Below are 6,000 nucleotides of genomic sequence, written 5' to 3' on the forward strand. Positions count from 1 at the left end.
CTGATGCCAACCTCATGAAGTTTAACCATGCCAAGTGCAAGGTCCTACACCTGGGTGGGAGCAATCCCAGGCACAGCTACAGGTTGGGCAAAAAGGAAATTCATGGTAGTCCTGCGGAGAAGGACTTGGGGGTGTTAGTCAGTGAGAAAATGAACATGAGCCAGTTTCAGTGTGCGCTTACAGCCCAGAAACCCAACTGTATCCTGGGATGTATCAAAAGGAATGTGACCAGCAGGTCAAAGGAGGTGATCCTGCCCCTCTACTCTGCTCTCGTGATACCTCACTTGGAGTATTTTGTGCAGTTCTGGTGTCCTCAACATAAAAAGGACATGGAACTGTTGGAACAAGTCCAGAGGAAGTCCACGAGGATGATCAGGGTAGTGGAGCACCTCCCATATGAAGACAGGCTGAGAAAGTTGGGGCTGTTCAGCCTGGAGAAGAGAAGGCTGCATGGAGACCTCAAAGCAGTCTTCCAGTATCTGAAGGGGGCCTACAGGGATGCTGGAGAGGGACTCTTCATTAGGGACTGTAGTGATAGGACAAGGGGTAATGGGTTGAAACTTAAACAGCAGAGGTTTAGACTTGATATAAGAAAGAAATTCTTCACTGTGAGGATGGTGAGGTACTGGGATGGCTTGCCCAGGGAGGTTGTGAATGCTCCATCCCTGGCGGTGTTCAAGATCAGGTTGGCTGAAGCCTTGGGTGATATGGTTTAGTGTGAGGTGTCCCTGCCCATGGCAGGGGAGTTGGAACTAGATGATCTTAAGGTCCTTTCCAACCCTAACTATTCTATGATGCTATGATTGACCACTATAATCAAATGGCTTCTTACCACAGCTGGGGAAAAGATGAACTCTGCTTTTCACTAAAATAATAGACAAATTCCTTTAACCTCTCACACTATGCACAACCATAACAGCCTGCAGTATTTTCCTCTCACTCTCAAATTTTCCTTCACTCTTTTCCCTGTCTACCCATCCCCATACCAATTAGAGAACCCTGAAGCCAAAATGTCCCTATATTCTTTTCCCTCTACTTTACCCTCTCACACAACCATCAGTTTCACTGTGAAGTCCTGACATGGCAGGGACTAACGTAAAGCTTGCAGAAATAACTGCTTTCTATACTCAGAGTTCTCAATATAAGCTAGTTGTAGTCTGCATGTGCTGAAAGAAAACACACAAATAACAATAATTAAAAAGACATTTAAGAATAAAGATAAGATATGGAAGAAGGAAAACACAAAAGGAAGAGACAGCAAACCACTCAATAGGTGTAACTGGAAGCTAATAGCTGTTGAAAGAATCCAGGGCTACATATAATTAAAACTCATCCTACAGGATGTATGGTTTAACACTTGAATCTAAATGGCCTATTAAACCAGTTATATGTGAAAAATAGGGCAGCATTATGGTGGAAGAACAACATGGCAGTGGAATCCAAGCAATCCACAGACTTTTAATAAGATTCCATCCTCAGAAGTTTCCAATGAGAGTTTCTAACTTCTCTGTGGAGAGATGCAGGAAAAAGTTTCTCAGTAAGATCAGCCTACCAATCCCTAATGTCTGACTGCTGGGTGTGGAACTGATCTGCCTTCTCAGTCATTATAAAAAAAAAAATGCTAAGCACATAAAAAAGAAAGTAGTAATACTTCATAGTCCAAGCCCCAACCTCCTAATTTGAAGAAGCAGCATTTGAAAATACAGCCTAACTTCTTAAGAAAATTACTTTTGTGCCCTCCTGCAAACTAGAACACTTTGTATTACTAAACTGAAGAAACAAAGGAGAAACTCTGAGACAAGCAAACTGAAGCATGTATAATGAGGTGAAAATAACAGCAGTACTGCCATCTAGTGATTTGTGACCATAAATTAATTTCACCAATTTGATAATCTCACATTTAGTTAGAAGAAAATCCTGGCTTATGCAGATACAGAAAATAAAAATTGAGAAAAGCACAGAAAAAACACATTCCCAATGATCAGTCATTCTCAAAATAAGCCACTGAAGATGTAGAAGAATGAATTACATTAAGCTTCTATCACTTACTAATCTTTGTAAGTACTGATGAAAACACTACAAGCATGATGTTAAACCCACATAACACAAAGAATAGGCAGCATACGTAGTATATCACAATCATAGAACAGTTTGGGTTAGAAGGGACCTTCAAAGGTCATCTAGTCCAATGCCCCTGCAATGCGTATGGATATCTTTAACTAGTTCAGAGCCACATCCAGCCTGACGCTTTGGGATGTTGTCTCTTCTCTGCTCCTTCACCACTGCCCTCTGGGAATCTGAACCTGAAAATGCAATCTTGGGGTTTTGCTCTTTTTAACTACATTGACCTGTGTATCAGGAACACCTCTATGGCTTTCAGTGGGGTTTGCTACTATATGAAACTTCAAGGCTTTTTCTGCTTTTTGGCCCTGATTTTGTGACTTGCCAGGCATATACTTAATTTAAATCACAGAATCATTAGGTCCATCCATAGCTGTTTAGTAGCTATACAGACTCCTACCAGCTGAATCTCATCCATTAACCTAATTCCCAAATGCAAGGCCTGTGTATACTGAAAGGAAAACCAGGCTAAATTTCCAACTGAAAATTTTAACACAGCTCGTGTTAAAATAGGAATGAAATACTTTGATTTAGAGACTAAAAGGCAGAACAGAAAAATTACTCATCTTTGACTTAAGTTTAACAGGGAGTAACCACCTTTGCACTAGTCTTTTGAGATTATCTTAATGGCATAAACATATTCAGAAGCATTCTTCAGGTTATTACTCCAAAATAAATATATTCACAGTTAACAATATGATTACCTACAGATTGAGATCAGCAAATCTCACACAGATAAAAACATATTCTCTAGAAATCATTTATACTTTAGAATTTATAGTGAAGCCATATTTTCAGTCACCCTTAATTAACCCCTTCCTGTATTTTTGAAGATGCTTCTGCTAATTAAAACAAAGCAAACATAGACACACACAAAAAAACCCTCCCCCCAAAAAAACAAACAAACAAAAAAAAGCAACCCACTCCACAATACTTCTGAATTCTAAGAGGCAAAACCATTCCCAAAACCGAGCCTAAAATGAAAAGCCACAAATGGAAAACTAAATTCAAATGCTGTTAAACTTCTCCTGAAAATAGCTCTGCCTATTACAATTAATTGTGTATTAAGTACTGGTTACACAAATTGTTAATGGATAACCACAAGTTGAAGCTGTTCAGAATAAAGCACATTTATTCATTTATTTGAACAAATAATTGTTTGAAGCCATTCCCAGTGCAACCACCTCTTCAAATAAAATGTTACACCAGCTGATAGATTCACAGGCACATATAGGAGATTCAACAGGAGAGATCAAAGGGGAAATAAAGCCCAACAACTCACAAAGATACAAATAAGAAAGAAAAAACAGAATGGCTAAGAAGAAAGCAAGAAAAAACATGACAAAAGTTTTCAGCTATTAAGTTGAAGCTGACACCTATCAAAAAGATAACACTCTAAAACCAAACAAAACCAGAGCTGAACTGTTAGTACATTAAAGTTTCATTTGAAAAACCCTTCACATTGGTTTATTCCATTTTAGAAAGGGAGAGCACAAAGACAGGGATAAAATTTTCATCAGATTCCAGTCTGCTAAATGCAGGCAAGTTCCAGAAAACAGAGTCTCCCTGAAGCCAAAAGAAGGGCATAGGGGGATCATCAGTTTAATCACCTGGTGTTAAATGACTTGTTCTAAAGTCCAAAGCCTTAAAGAGTGCTATACAGGCAAGTAAAAAAAAAAAACCCAAACCAACAACAAAAAAAAAAGAACCAAAAAAACACACACAAAAAAAAAACAAACAACGAAAAGCATAAAAACCACACACACACAAAAACCCAAACAAAACAAAAAGCAAACAGAACTCTCCTATACCTGTTTTATATCCATAGCATACTGTTAAGCCTTTTTCACCTAAAAAAAAAAAATTATCAAGCAGAAACTAGCAGGTTCTGCCACAGACCTTACACAGCACCAAGATACCTCAAAACACCAGACATGCCAGAAGTGGTTGGTCTTGAGACTACTGCACTTATCATAGTCCATAGATATATTTCATAAGAAATAGGAAGTTCCACTGTTTTAAAAGCTTCCTAATCAATCCGTGAGGATTATTTTGTTTCCCACATTCTTAGTGCCACTCTCAACAGTCAGAAATTGCTCTAGACCACATGGACCCTTCCTATCAAATATATATTTTCAAATATCACAAAGCTTATATAGTTCCATGGCCTAATGTAAACCTCATGAAACACCACTTATATCAGATACTAACAGATCCTCAAATGAAAGGTCAGGCTTACGTTCAATCCAATTCAGGATGCATGGAAGGGAGAATTGGTGGAGGCGTGGCAGTACATATTCAGAGCTCATATACCAAATATTCATTTTCCTGTGAGAACACTGTCTCCACAGAAAGGCTTTTCACTATAATGCTAATTCAAGCTTAGATCACAAGGGTTTACCAGAACCAGCATTTCCATCCATAGCTACAAGGCTAGAACGCACAAGCCCTGAGGCCAGACATCCAACTTTCTACACGGTGGCTTGAAGAAGTTTGGTCGGTCTGAGAATGACTCAGTAGAACTGAACAGCAGACATGGCCTAGCAACGTACTAGAACCAACCAACTGTAAATTCGATGGAGTGCTGACACATGCGTTTGCTTGCAATGCCACAAGTCACTGAGGCAGCAACGAGTCCTACTGTAAGGTCTTTTACCTGCCCACAATCTCCACCTTATGACAGGCCCCAGGGCATGTTCCTGTCAGTAGGTAGGACAGGAGCCATTACTGCCCTAAAAGGGCAAGGTGGTTCTAAACATGCAGAATAAGCTATGGTGCCCAGAGCAGGATCAAGCTTCTGGCTGCTCTCCAGGTGAGGGGCATACACTGTGCAGCCTAAGCATGCCACCCAAGAGGGAAAAGAGACAGGTAAGGGCGTTCCTCTATAAGGCTACCGGAGCTCGGCCCGGGGCCTCTACACACTCAAGCACATGCACACGTCTACTAGGGCCGGCAGCAGGAGGCACGGCCCCAGCGATGACAGGCCGCCGGAGCGGCGCGGCCTAGGCCAGCAGGTTAGGCGAAAGAACACGGAAAGCGAAGGCAGCACCCCCCATTCCCACCCCGGGAACACCTCAGCGGCTCCCTTGCCCTATGCCCAAACCTCCCACCTTGTCCCCGGCCCCTTCGCCCTAACCTCCAGACGTGCCCCAGCCGCTTCGGGACCCAACGATACCCTACTGCCGCTGCCGCCACCCGGGAGCGCAGGGAAGGCACTCTGCCGCCCGCCACAGCCCGGCCTAGCCCAGCCCTTCAGCCACTCCTTCCCCGGCGCCGGGGACGACGGGTGCCACTGTGTACGCTCTGCCCACAACGACACGCGGCCTCACCGAGCTCAAAGGCCAGAACCCGCCAGCCCTCCCGCAGGCTGTCTTCCCCCGCCACGGCCCACCCGAAGCGCTCGTTTCGCAGGAACACCACAGCCCAGACCCAGCCGGCGATGAACAGAGGCACCGACGGGTGTCAACTACAACTCCCAGCAACCCCAGCGCGCGGCCCCACCCCCGTGCTGCCACGTCTCCTGCGGAGCTGTCTAGCACCGGAGTGTGCGCGCATACCGCACGCCCCGTGTCTTGGCGCCGTGCAGGGGGGGCTCCCCCTGGCGGCACGTTCCTCTACCCTGGGCGGCGGCGGTGCGTCCGCGTCCTGCGTCCCTCGGCAGCTCAGTGCTCCCGACACCCAACATGGCGGCAGCCGGAAGTAGGACGTTTCTTCTGCCACGTCGGCGGGCGGCCGCTGGGAGGGGTCGCGGAGCTGGGGGATTCTGCTCGCCGCGGCGTAGCGGCACTGGTGCCGTGCGTGGGCTCGTTTTGCCAGTTCTTTCCCTCGCTACATTTGCACGCCAGGACAGAAGGGGCTGGAAGGGAGCTGGTAAAGGAA

At 44.6% G+C, this 6,000-nt stretch overlaps 1 protein-coding gene across 10 annotated transcripts in view; it reads right to left on the minus strand.

Annotated features, from left to right (window-relative positions):
- The window catches only part of PRRC1 (proline rich coiled-coil 1), a 29,392-nt gene extending 23,620 nt beyond the window's left edge, over positions 1–5,772 (minus strand). For 3 of the 10 annotated variants that reach the window (XM_031054175.2, XM_005154896.3, XM_031054167.2), the window contains exon 1: positions 5,258–5,415. The gene's annotated coding sequence lies outside the window, so the exon portion shown is untranslated. Of the gene's footprint in view, positions 1–3,932; positions 3,990–5,231; positions 5,416–5,450; positions 5,469–5,512; positions 5,589–5,678 lie in introns of those variants that run through there. The other 7 variants (XM_031054169.2, XM_031054170.2, XM_031054173.2 and 4 more) reach the window with 7 other exon arrangements.
- Between the last annotated feature and the right edge of the window lie 228 nt (positions 5,773–6,000).

The sequence above is a fragment of the Melopsittacus undulatus genome, chromosome Z (assembly GCF_012275295.1).
Source record: "Melopsittacus undulatus isolate bMelUnd1 chromosome Z, bMelUnd1.mat.Z, whole genome shotgun sequence".
In the NCBI taxonomy this organism is placed as follows: Eukaryota; Metazoa; Chordata; class Aves; order Psittaciformes; family Psittaculidae; genus Melopsittacus; species Melopsittacus undulatus.